This window comes from Microtus pennsylvanicus, chromosome 1 (assembly GCF_037038515.1).
Source record: "Microtus pennsylvanicus isolate mMicPen1 chromosome 1, mMicPen1.hap1, whole genome shotgun sequence".
NCBI classification, from domain to species: Eukaryota; Metazoa; Chordata; class Mammalia; order Rodentia; family Cricetidae; genus Microtus; species Microtus pennsylvanicus.
The window spans coordinates 104856685-104870327 of NC_134579.1; the positions used below are offsets into that span (position 1 = coordinate 104856685).

General features: G+C 42.9%; 1 protein-coding gene across 3 annotated transcripts in view; it reads left to right on the top strand.

Annotated features, from left to right (window-relative positions):
* Positions 1-13643, top strand: part of Auts2 (activator of transcription and developmental regulator AUTS2) — a 1095788-nt gene that overhangs the window by 51170 nt on the left and 1030975 nt on the right. The gene's annotated exons all lie outside the window — the stretch shown is intronic.

Here is a 13643-nt window from a genome sequence, read left to right on the forward strand (position 1 = left end):
TTTGCTAGAGAAAATTACATCTGTGTGTTTGTGTATGTGTGTGCACGGGCATGGGCCTAGGTATCTGCGCTTAGATGGAGAAAGAGGAGATCTTGTAGGAGACAGTTCTCTCCCACCGCATGAGTCCAAGAATCAAAGTCAGGTCCTCAGGCTTGGCAGCAGGTGCCTTAATCTGATGAGTCATTTCCCTGGCCCGAAACTCAGTTCTTTATTTAGCCGTTGTATTAGGGCAGCCCTGGACCTGTCCTGTCTCCAAAGATGAAAGAGTACTTCAGGTATGGGCCAAACTGGGAGCATGAACAGTTGTGATTGATTAATGGCTTTGATTTGCTTTTAGGAAGTAAGTGTAACTAGCCCACTGGATGAAGATCGTATCTCTTCAGCCCTCCTCCATATCAAGTGTTCAATGTTCTGTGCCTGTATAGCACTTGTCTTTTCAAGAGCTGGGGTCATTGGCAGCACAGTTCTTGAGTTTCAGAACACAGTGGAGTACATAGTTTGAAGCCAGAAATGTAATTTTCCCTTAGTAAGAGTTACTTTCAGTCTCTGTACATGCTTGCACATGCTCACACAATTGTGGGCTTTTATTCTAGCTCCTTGAGGATCACCCCCACCTCCCCCTGCTCTCATTGATTCTTCATTGCACACTTTTCAGAGTTACCTTTGTTAGGCAGCAGCTGGGGGAAGAATGTGTGCTTATTTTGTATCTGTGACCTTTACTCCTGCAGTCCCTCTGACCTGAGACTCACCCTGCCTGCTACCACCTTGTCCTGGGCCCCCAGCTTTGTTCTGTTGGGCCTCATGCTCCCACTCCCATAAAGATGACCTCCTTGCTTTCTGTCTCAGATTAGAAATTATTTTTGCTGAGGAACCTCCCGATTTACGGAAGCTCAGAAGTGAATTAGAATAAAGAGGAAGAAAGGGACCTATTTAGGAGGAATTTATAAGCTTCTGTCTTCTGTTACAGTTTCAGGCAGTTTGGAATCATATTTGATGTCAGTTTGGTGACCTTCTCTAGCTCCTCTACCTGGCACCTGTGCTTTCTTGCTGCTCTTCTTCCAGTTTTTCTGGAAGACTCCGCTGATCACTTAGATGCACACATTTCTACTGTCTTTCAATGTCTGAAGAATACTTACTTATTAGAGCTGGAGAGATGAGGTTAAAAGCACATACTTCTCTTGCAGAGGACCTCAGTTTGATTCTCAGTACCCATGTAGTGTGGCTCACAACTGCATGTAACCTCTAGGGAATCCAGTGTCTCTATCCAACCTCTGTAGCACTTGCACTGAAATGTGTGTATGCGCCCCCCCCGTCATGTGTGCTGCATACACACACATATGCAATTTCAAAAATGTTTTATATTTTGTGTGCGAGAGTTCAGGTGCACATATCATGGTGTTGTTTTGGAGGTTCAAGGACAACCTTCAGGAATTGGTTTTCTCCACTGTGTGTGTCCTAAGGATTGAACTTCTGCCCTCAGACTTGCATGGGAAGCACTTTTACCTGCGGAGCCATCTTGCCAGTTATTTTAAGAGTCTTTTTGATTTATTCTCAACGCCAGAAGCTCCTACTCTTGCTTCATTGCTTTGGGGCAGATGAGAAGCCATCCTTTTTCCTGGAGGCACTCTGGCATCCTCAAGGGAAAGGAGGGCTCAAATTCTTTTCCGTACCATTCAGACCTTTATAAATGGCAATGCTAATATCTATAGTATTTAGTACTTGAAGCGTGCCCAGTACTGTGACAAGCACTTCACATAGATTATTTCTTATTCAAGCTAGCCCAATAAAGTTTATGAACTATCGCTGTCTTCATTATATAGATGAGGAAGTTGGTGCTCAGAGAGTTTTAATAACATGCCATTATGTATGTAGCTTGAATCAAGCAGCAGGAATCAAGATTCAAACCAGGCACGCTGTGCCAGGGATCAGGTCCAATTGCTCAAGGAAAGGCTGCGAGCTTACAGCCAGGATAGCTGGCCTCATGGCAGTTTTCTGACTGGGAAAATTCCCCCTCTTACATCAACAACCTAAACACTGACTGTCTTCGTGTTTTCAGCTCACTAAGAGGGGTGTTTTGGTTTTTTTTTTTTTTTTTTTGTGATGGAAACGGCATGTTTTAAAGCGCTAGGAAGAAAAAAAAAAAGTTGGGCTTTCCGTGCTGCAGTTCCCTTTTGACTGTACAGTCAAGGAATCAGGGTAAGAGACCCCCTGCTTCGGAAAGAGTAGTTAATTGGTGGAGGTTGGTATTCCTGAGGTTAGTTTGTGTTCCTGTCTCAGCAGTCGGCGAGCATCCGAAAGGCAGCACGCCTGTCCTCCAGCAGTCCTACAGACGAGGTTCTCGCCGGCTCGCACCAGTTGGCACACCTGGAGAACAATGGGGAAGCTTGTTGACCGTTTGGCACTCTACAGTCCAGTAATTAGAAACTGTAAAGTAATAATACAGACACGAAGCAAATCCTCCAGTTCATGAACAACAACAACAACAAAAATCTGTGATCCTGCTCTGTGGCTGAGTGGAAAATCACAACCGGCTGCTCAGACAGCAAAGCAAACACTTCAGGATTTTGGCAGCTGTTTTGTACATATAAAAAGCTCTAGGCTCTATATTCATTTAGAGGATGTCATACTTTCATAAAAACGGAAAACAACTGCCCCACTTCCTCCCCCTCCCCCTAATTTTCTACACTGATTCTGAAATTATGGTCCCTACATCAGCAGTATCAGCATCATCTGAGAACCATGTAGACCGTCTGAACCAGACACCTTTCATGTTTTAACAAGTCTTTACCTCAGCCTCCCTTTCCCTCCCTTCTCCCCTCCTCTTTCTTTTCCCCTCCCCTTCCCTTTTCTCCCCCCACCCCCTTTCAGGTGATGCTTAATCACTCTGAAGTTTGGGGAAACTCTAGGAGCAGATAAGGCAATCCTGGGGAAGGATGATGAGCATTGCCTTCTGACCATTGAGATACAGAAAAGCTCTCTGCTGTGTCAGGACGTGTATGGGGTTGGCTGTGCCCTCAAAGGCTCTGGTCTTCTTTGAGGACTTGCTTGGTAGACTAGGCTCGAGCAGAGGCTTAGTCCCAGTCCTTTAGAAGTGATTCTTTACTTCATTCTGGTCTATACTAGTGTCATTAGCCTGGGCAGGCCCAGAGGCCATACTGGACAGAAGAAGCATGGGGCAAAAACAAGAGCCTTGGCAACATCACTGGTGTGACATGTTCATGATTCTGAGCTGTCACTAAGTTGGGCAGGCTGGCAACTCTTCTGTAATCCTAGCATTTAGGAGGTGGAGGCAGGAGAATTGGTGAATCAAGGTCATTCTGGGCTACTTAGTGGGTTTGAGATTGGCCTAGCCTATATCAGAAATACTTCTTACCCCTCCAGAAGAATTCCACAGGGGCAGGGAGATAGTTTAGTAATGTGCTTACGGTACATGTGCGTACATGCATGGGCACACATAAACATGAATACGTACCCATACATGAATATACACAAACACATAACGTGCAGACAAACGGGTCACCACAAAAAATCCCCCTAAAATCGGAGAGTTAAACTGTGTGGCGCGAACTCTTCTCTATGTGTCCTTTCTCTCCTTATTGTCCTGTCTTCAGTGATTTTGATGGAAGGCCCTTATCCCTCTTCCCTGTTGTGTGTACATCAGTAACGTGGGCTCATTTCAGATCCATTATAGGTTCTCCCACAGCTGACCACCAGGTCCCCTGGAAAGGCCCCTTGGGAAATAAGAGCTTGACACCAGAGCAGAATGAATCCTTGACCGGTGTTCTCTTAAAGGCTCAGGTTCCTTACAAACCTTACATAGATACAGTCTACCCGATGCTGACAGTCTGCTGGGGGAAGAGAACCTGATACAAACAGAAACACATAGCCTGTGGTTTTATCCTGAATTGGTAATTTTTATCACATTTGAAAATGTGTTTATTTTGCTCAGATTTCCTCCTGCCTTTTTGAATGTCAGGTGTTCCTGTGACCTTAAAAAGTATGAACTTTTTTTTTTTTAAAGGAGTATGAGCTAGGGATGTAGCTTAGTGAAGTACTAGTTTAATGTGTATGAAGCCCTGGGTTCCATGCCTAGCACTGCATATAGAGGGCATGGTGGTACACACCTAATGTCCCAACATTTTGGAAGCAGAAGCAAGACAGTCAGAAGTTCAAGGTCACCTTCACTACATGGAGAGTTGAGGCCAGCTTGTCTTCAAAACAGAACAAAAACCTGAAACTATCAGGAAACCCCAATGATGGCTTGTGAATGCCCGTCTGACTCTCTGTATTCATCACCTAGCATACATAGCACGGCAAAGCTGCAGAGATCGGTAGGCAGCTGTGTTCTCCCTGATGTTGGCAAGACTGAACAGGAAAGGAACCATAAGGATATATCGTGGGCTAACTTTGTTCTTTCTGCTCTGAAGTCAGAGAACCTGCTTGAATTCTTAGATTTAATGTAGGGTCCATTAGAAGCCCAGCACCAGGCATCTGTGGGCATAGGTATTTTGGGGATTTTATTTTTTAAGGGGCCTGTTTCCTCTTAGATTTAGGAGGCGGTAGCTGCAGATTTTCTGTCCCTGTGACTGTCTGGGAACTTGGAGAAGTCAGAGGCTCAGCCTGCAGCATTTACCTGGCCTGGAGTTAGATGCTGTTGTGAAAGAGGAATGGTAACATCCAAGCCGCTAGCATTTTACCAGAGAAGTAGCTGATCTACTGTCCTCCCCTGCCTGCTCGCTCTTCTTTGTGCTTTAATTAAATACACAGCTGATGATGTCAGCTTGGCTCCCTGCTCCTTCAGCTTCCCCTCAGAACAAAAACATCCGGGCAGACAGTGGTGACAATTAAGTCTCAAGACCCAAGCTTTTGCTTGTTCTGAGGTAATTAAAATAAATCTGCCTAAGCATCTCCAAATGCAGATAAAACCTAGGGCTGATTAGAGTTGACCCTCTAATAAACCCGATTTGATTAGGCAGAACCAGTGGGGTGCAGGGAAACATTCAAGACTCTGGCCATTGACCTTTCCCTGGGGAGGGAGGTGGGGGATGGGGATATTGTTTGATTCTTTCCATCACAGAGTAGTTTGAGGACTATTACCTGTGACAGCTGAAGAACTTGGTTGAGATAAACAGGGGAGACCTGTGGGCTTGCCAGTAAGAGTTCTAGTCAGCCACAACTGGGATGTGCTTGCTTCCTGGCCAATCAGTGGAGAATGGGTTTTGCTGGAGGTCTTGGCCTGGAATGATAATTAAACAGGACATTCCCAAACACACCCAGGCACGTTCTGATGAAGTCACAGCAGATGTGGATCTTGAAGACTTATTTTTTGTGAAAGTCTCCATTTCTTTTTTTATGAAGGTAACTTTTTTTGACTCTTATAGAATGGCTCAAAGGAAACTCAATTTATTATGAAGACTGCTTTGGTCATTTAGGAGAAATTTCCTTAATTGATCCACCTCTGGGTCATGTAACCCTAGGCACATTTCTCTCTTTTACTTAGCACTTGACACAACTTCCTAGCGTACTTTTTATTTTATCTCAGAAGACAAGCAATTGACTCATTATTCAATTGTTGTCATTGTACTGTGTGTATGTTTGCATGATGTGGTGTGTGTGTCTGTGCCTGTGTGTGCATACTGGAGCTGAAGCGGGGAACAGTATGTTCTGTTCTATCCCTTTTTGCCTTATTTCCCTGAGACAGTCTGCCTTACTGAACCTGGATCTAGGCTGGCAATAAGCCAGCCCCAGTGATCCTCTTGTCTTCACACTCCCTCACCCCCATTAGGGTTACAGGCATAATAGCCTTGCTCATTTTTTTACATGGGTCCTGGGGACTCAAACTCGGGTACTCATGTTTGACCAGCTCTTAAGCACCGAGCCACGTTCCTAGCCCTTGACTTACTCATTCCTGACAAATTCATAAATTACTAAAGTCTCAGGCAACTAAAGGAGGTTGATAAACAATGGGCCAAAGGCCAGACCAGGTCTTTTCCTGTTTTATATATTTGTAAACCTAAGAGCAATTTGACTTTCTTAAATGGTTGGGAGAGACTATTTCATGACACTTGGACATTATATGGTATTTATATTCAAGTGTTCATAAATAAAGTTTTATTGGAACACAGCCACACTGGTTCATTTATATTATTGTCTTTGGCAACATTTTATGCTAAGACAGCAAAATTGAGTTCTTGTAACCAGGACCATCTGGCCCCAACAACCTAAAATATTTACTCTCTGTCTATTTTCAAAAGTGTTCTTCCTATCCCTTTTCTATTACATAGTAAATATGAAGTAACTGCTTATTATTTGAATTATTTCAAATCTGAATTTGAGGTTTTGGATAGAGTGCTGATCCTACAAGTGTTCATTGAATATAAAACAGGACTGTTTCTCTTGTTGGCCGTTTGTGATCCCCCTCTCCTGTATGTTTAGTGTGCATGCATGCCGGTACACTTGCATTACCTGCTCTGAGGCTCAGCGAACACTGCAGAAGACACAGCAAGAATCCAGGAGTGGTAGGAAGGGGTGGAGTGTGTAGAGAGCTCTGTCCTCTGGGCATGACCCTCAGCAGATGTGTTACCTGCACAAGACTGGAGTCTGAAGACACGCCATCCTCTCTTTTTCTTATAGTCCATGCTGGCCTGTAACAGGACAGTTGATGACTTGCACTTCTGGTTATCATCATGTCTCCACCTCTCAAGTCCTAGGATTACAGGCGTGTAGCAGTACACACCCTGCATATGTGATGCTGAGGATTGAATCCGGGGCTCTGTGCCTGCTACTGCAGCATTCCACTGACTAAGCCATTTGTGCGGCTCTTAGGTTTCCTACAACACCGGGCAATAAGAAGCCTCCTTTTCAAAGCATTGTAAGGACCAGTGCGGGAAGGCCGTGGTTGCTGCAGAGTCTCGTATCTCTGCTCATGAGCAACACTACCGTATCTGGAGAGCTTTTTGTAGATGCAGCCAATCTTTTTCTGACCTCAGAAAACTGAGGGGAGTAGACCAAGAGCTTGAAAAGATTGATCGGTGAGCTACAAAGACTGAAAAGACATTTTTCTTGAAGGTGAACTTGCCTTATCAAAATATTTTGAAAATTCCAAAGAAAAGTTGAGCTGGGTTACCAAGAAAAATGCCAGGAGGGAAAAATCGTAACGTACAGAATTTAAAAATGGACGGCTTGTCTTTTCTACAGTTTTCCACTTCATAAGTTAAGGCAGATGGGGGTGAAATGTTTGAAACCTCCCGTGGATGTGGTCTTCTTCCCCCAGTCCTGTAACTGTGGGTACTGCTCAGTACCTGAACCACTTACCTGGTATTGTGCTAATTCATCTCCTATAACTTGTCAATACAGAGAAACCATTTCAGCCTTACCCGTGATAGTGAATGGCCTGAAAGTGTTGTCATACTCTGCGCTGGCCTACAGCCCATAAGCAAGGAGAAGAGATATTTTCTTTAAAAAAACCAAACATTCCTGTCTTGGGTTTTTTTTTTTCTGTATGGGGTGTGCATTCTGACAAGTGGGTGGGCACATAAAAAGATTTGTTTTCTTAGCAGTGGATGGCTATATTTACAAAAGGTATGAGAACATACTTTTATAAGACAGTTTTGTTTGCTTGCTGACTGGAGTCAGGGACAGTTGCCTACCCTCCGTGTGTGTATGTCTTGTGATAGTATTTATTTTAACACTTGCTTGCTGCTGCTGGTACTCCATTATCAAACATTTTCATGCTCTGCTACCTTAATTAGGAAAGCCTTGACCTTCTAGAGTGCCTCAGTTGATATATTGGGGTTAAATTAGTAAGCTTTCTGTTTCAACTGGTTTTTAATCACAAATCAGTGGGGACTATTATTCCTTTGGCCCGAGAAAGAGTGGCTAAGAGAGAAATGTAATAACTTTTATGGGTTTATGTGCTTTACATGTGATGTGCCCAACCAGAAATAACAAGATACACAGCAGATGTGAAAGGTACCAGCTAATATAATTACACCAGGGATCATTTTCACCATTTGAGTCGGAATTACATTGAACTTATTTCTTCAGCCCTAACAGGATTTGGTAGAGTTGCTTCAATTTGAATTGAAGGCTAAGATGAATTGCCTACACTTTGTGTCTTTACTGCAAGGTTGGATAGTGGGTACTTTCTGTATTTCAGAGTTTGATAAACTGTCAGGCTCATATTCAGATTTATAGAGAGGCTCAACTGGAGGGGGAAGGTGTACTCCATTTAAATCTAACAGATTAGCATGCTGGGAGAGACTAGGGACTCTTGCCTGGAAACCAGATCTGAAGATATCCTGACACAGTGTGCCACCCTTAAGCCTTATTGGAAATAACAGGTCCTTTAGCTTGATCTAAAAAGGTAATTTTGCATGCATGAAATATTCGACAAAGGGTGTGAACTGTGCTTGTTTTGGCAAACAAGTCAATCCCAAGATGAATCAAAACATTTCAACATGGAAAAAATTGAAATACTTGAGGATTTGCCTTGGACATTCAAACTTATATTTTATCCTCTGTCTTTATAATGCTTGAGGAAGGAAAGAACCGTCGGCAGTGTTAGTGACAGGGCAGTATTAGGCTACAGGGAGACCTGCTCTGCTTTCCTTTTCATAAGCTCATTTTGTCACAGCAGAAAGGTCGTAGGAAAAGGTGTTTATTTCAGTGGAAGATTTCTATAAAGAGCAGCTTTTAATGAAGCCCAGCACATGGCACCATTATCATGTCTAACACAGAGAGCTCGTTTTCAATTTTGCTATCAAAGAAAAATGACAAATAGGGAATGTGAGAAAACCCAGATGGACTAACTGTGTTAGGAGCTTGGTATGCATATTTTGTGTCACATATTAGCATTCATTAACTCAAAAGGGGAAAAAATGAGTTTTTCCTAACGTGCATTAAACCAATAAGGCTGGCAAAGTTCCAAGCTAATTCTTGTGGATTAATTGTTTTATAACTGTTTTAATTAAAATTGTTCAGTATATTATTAACCTAAAAGTTTTTAATCTCTACAAAACTGTTGAGCAAATGAGACATTAATATTTTACATTAAACCGTGGTGATACTGCTGTGGTTTTCAAAGCAATGCTCGTTCAAGTAAAACATGGCAAGTGGTAGGTGGGACGCTCTCTGTGCTCACGACTCTACTAAAACACCATGGTTTGGGAGCCCTGTTTGCAGGCGAGCATTGATGAGATGCTCCAACTGCCAAGGAGGTGCTGTTGAGGTTAATGGATTAGTGTGTCAGTGATAATTTCCTGTTTGATTTCATAGTAATGTTGGCATAGCATAGTGAGATCCTAAGATCAGAAGGGACTGTCTAGCGTTGAGGGGAGGGGCTGTGGAATTACTGACATTAGATTTTGAGATTTTGTTTTATGTCATAGGGACAGTTGTTAACTCTTGAATCAAGTGAATGGTGGGTAGGTAAGGAAGGATGGAATGGATGACCACCTTCCTTTGCTTGATGTTCTTTAGGGAGGCACCATTAGCTTTGGCAAAACCACAGCCTGTTTTGCAAATGATAAAACTGACCCTAGTGAGGTTGTGTTGTGGGTACCTGTGTACAGCCCTGATTCATCATACACAGATTTTAATTCCCCCACTCTTCCCTCTACTCCCTCACACCCCAAATGCCTTCATCCTAATGTTCTTTATTTCTTTAACTGAGGAGACAGTCTTTCCTTTCCTTTCTTTAAAAACTTAACTTGAGGGTTTGTGTCACAGTCACAGAGAAATTCAAGATAATGGTGTTATTCGAACCCCACAGGAGAATGTTGGAAAAGATAAGATTAGGGGAGCTCAGTGTGAAGGATTATGATAAAGCTTAGGCTGTCCTCACTGTCTAGATAATGATCAGCTCTGCAGGGTACCAGGCTGAGATCACCTATTAGATCCTGGGGCACTTGACACAAGGTCTTCCTTGCAGAGACGTATCCTTGAAATCTGGCTGTGGCTTCTGAACAGAAGTGTATGTACCCTGCACTTGCGCCACATCACTGTCGAGAGAGATTCTCATCTGTCCAGAAGCCTAGCCGCAGCCCGAGTCGGTCTCTTCCTTACCTCGTCTAGTAGTTTTGTTAGCTAGAATCATAGACTCTTTGTTAGCCTTCCTTTCTGTTCTGTATACTGCTCCCCCCCCCCAGTTCCTTCTGTTTATCTTTTAAAGCACCAGATTCCTAATAAATTATTCATGTATCCAGTATTTATAAGTAGTTGATAGTCAGGGTATAATAATAGATCTCAGTCTTGTACAAGGTGCTATATTTGCGAGAAACCTGGCTTTGCACAAGTGATTTTTGAGATAACTGGTTTTATCAGGTGTGCTGTAATCCGTTCATTTCTTTAAACTCTGTCGAGTTCTGTCATTTGCATGGAGTTGGATTATTAGAGAAGAACATAGCTTGGACTGAAGAGTATCCCCATGAGATTTATGTTTGTCCTAAACCCTAAAAGGACTCTTGCATCGTGTGTGTGTGTGTGTGTGTGTGTGTGTGTGTGTGTGTGTGTGTGTGTGTGTTGCGCATGCTTGTGCCTTCCTCAGGAGCCATTCATGTCGGTTTTTGAGACAGGAGCTGTCCTTGGGAACTGGGGCTTGATTAGCTAGGCTAATGGGCTACTAGAGCCCCAGAGAGCCTCCTGTCTCCATCTCATTTTGCATTGGGATTACACTACCACATCCCAGCATACTTTTTTACTTTGATTCTGGGAATCAGATTTGGTTCCTCAGGTTTTCAAGGTAAGTGGTTTGCCAGTTGAGCCATTTCCCCAGCTCAGAATCTGGTATCTTGTTGTTTCTCATACATATCTGCATATATAAACGTATGTACAACACATGTGCTTGTGTGAATATGTATAACATATGTATATGTACACACACATATACAAGAATGCTTACACATGGCATAGGTTAAAAAGAGTTTTTCTGAGAATTTGGTGCCAGAAGAAAATTCCTTCTGCAGACCAGCATGCATATATTTTTACATTTTCCTTCTCTCTCCCTCCCTCCCTCCCTCCCTCCCTCCCTCCCTCCCTCCCTCTCTCTCTCTCTCTCTCTCTCTCTCTCTCTCTCTCTCTCTCTCGTTTTTTTTTTTTTTTTTTTTTTGAGACAGAGTTTCTCTGTGTAACAGCCTTGACTGTCCTGGAGCTCACTTTATGTAGACCAGGCTGGCCTTGAACTCACAGAGATCCACCTGTGTGTGTCTCCTGAGTGCTTGGGATTACAGGTGTGTGCTACCACTACCCAGCTCTCCATTTTTCTTTTAAATATTTGTTGAACAAACTCTATTCTTATTTTATAGAACTATTAAATTTCCAAACTTCATTAACCAGCTTTCGATGTCCTCAGAATTTGATCAGGTTCTGTTTTTCTTTTGCTCAATGAGTACCAGTTTTCACCTGTTTTTTTTAACACTGCTGTTTTAGATTAAGAACTGACTTCTAGATTACTGTGCTACATACATATGGTATGCTTTTTCCTCTGTTCATGAGGAAACGAAAAAGACAGTGTTCTTGCATACAGAATCTGACCTTGTTGATACGATCATTTATGTCTGGCAGAGAGAACTGCTCAAATCGGGATTTTTCAGTAGGACTTTAGGAGTGGGTAGTTGGGGACTTTTATTTTTATTTTTTAAATCTTTTGTGGTTCTGTGAGTATGTGCTCTGCTCCTTTGCATCATTTTTCGTGGATCATTTTCTTTTTTAGGTTGTATTAGTTTTTATTGTGTGTTTGGGTGTTTGGCATGCATCTATGTCTGTGTATTGTATGGGTGTGCCAGGTGCCTGGCATAAACCAGAAGCGGACATCAGGTCATCTGGAACTGTACTTATGGATGCCATGTGTACTGCCCTGTGGGGACGGGACTTGAACTCTGGTCCTCTGCATGAACATTGTGTGCTCTTAACTGATGAGCCATCTCTCCAGCTCCAGGTTTCCATTTCCAGTCCAGTAATGGTGATCTCTGTTGAGGTAATAGGCTCAGTTGTGAGGCTGGCTGATTTATTTCCTGACCTTTGTGATACCTTTCCTGGGGAGACTGTTTCTGTTCATCCCAGACAGAGGGCAGTAAGACATCAGACCCCAGCTTTGTGAATCAGTGAGTTTATTGGGGTTACATAATTATTGTGTGGGTGACTGCAGTAGCTGTGTCGTTGAAATGACCCATGCACCACACGGGTGAGGACTCTTGAAAGGTGTCTCAGTGGAGTTTCCTGTCTGTGCACAAAGCGACATCTCTGAGGAGTCCCCTCTCCCTCAACATTGCTCATTACTCATACAACCTTGGCAAGGGGCCAGTGAGAACTGTTCCTCCAGGCCTTCCTGATCCTTCCAGGTCAGAATGTTTCAATCTAGATAGAGCTCCACAGCCCTGTGTAGTCTGGAGTGCATGACTACCTCTCCATAAGAAACTGCTCGTACTGTTCATCAGCTAGACAGCTGTCTTTTCCTCATTTGTTTTTCTGATGCGATAGCAAGTTTCGAAACATACCACCAGTGTGCAGTAATCCTTTCGCTGTTCAAAAGTCTTTTGTCTGAGGCTTCTTATTGTTGCAGTTGATGGCATGACAGCCCATGGCAAGCAACAAATGAGTGTTTAAATGGTGTGTAATCCAACAGATGTACCCACCCAGGTGGGCACGATAGCTGCCGCACATTGGGTGGAGGGGACCAAATTATCCCTGATACTGTTGTTGTTTGGTCATCTCATTTTCTGTGATTATTTTGCTTCTTTTCAGATTTTGTGACTCGTTTTATTTCTTTTTAAAACATGTAATGCAGCGTGGCTTCCGTTTGAGGGAGGTTAAATTTGAAATCATGAGGAAAACTGTGATTATCGGGTAGTTTAGTAATTCCCAGCAATCATCAGAAAATAATATTTCCTGGAAGTCCCCTGTGTGTAGCTCTTACCTTCTAAAGTGCATCCATACACTCGGGAAACCAGTAATCATGGCTGGCCCATGTTAAACACAACTCAGGGAGCGGGAGTGCCGGTGAGACAGAACTTGAAACCCACAGAGCAGTGCACTTTATCTCATGGCCATCTGTGTGGAGATACCCTGCCTGTCAGCATAAGCAAATACCTCCGCGAACCTAGTGGGCAATGTGCTTCCGGTTCCTTGCAAAACCATTAAGATTACCTTGTGACTGGAAGTCAGCCTTTAATGTTTTTCTTGTCTGCCTTATGTAAACTTTGGGACATTTAAAGTAGACGAAGAGGCTTGACCTGATACATAATCAATGGAAGAGATTCCAGAGTCATGTTCTACTTAAAATATGAATTAAAAAATTTTTTTCCCTCCATACAGTGGTTTTGTTCCTGACCATGTATGTAAAAATCAGTTTTTGGTAGTAATTAACATAGAAGCCAGGGCAATGAGTTAGGGATACATTCGTAAGGAAAATTTAAGGGGGCCACTCAGGAACTTTTAAGACATACTAGCCATGGCTGTTACAGTACTGTTCATTTGTTTTATTGTAGAAAATAAGCAATATATAGTTGTACACTGTACACTGCATGCAAGTATCTTAATGTTTGTATGGTTGCTGGACAAAAATTCAAAGATACCCTAAAATTGCAATGTAGTAAGTGCCGAAAATGCTATGTATACGCCTACACTGAGATACTCACTGGTTCACA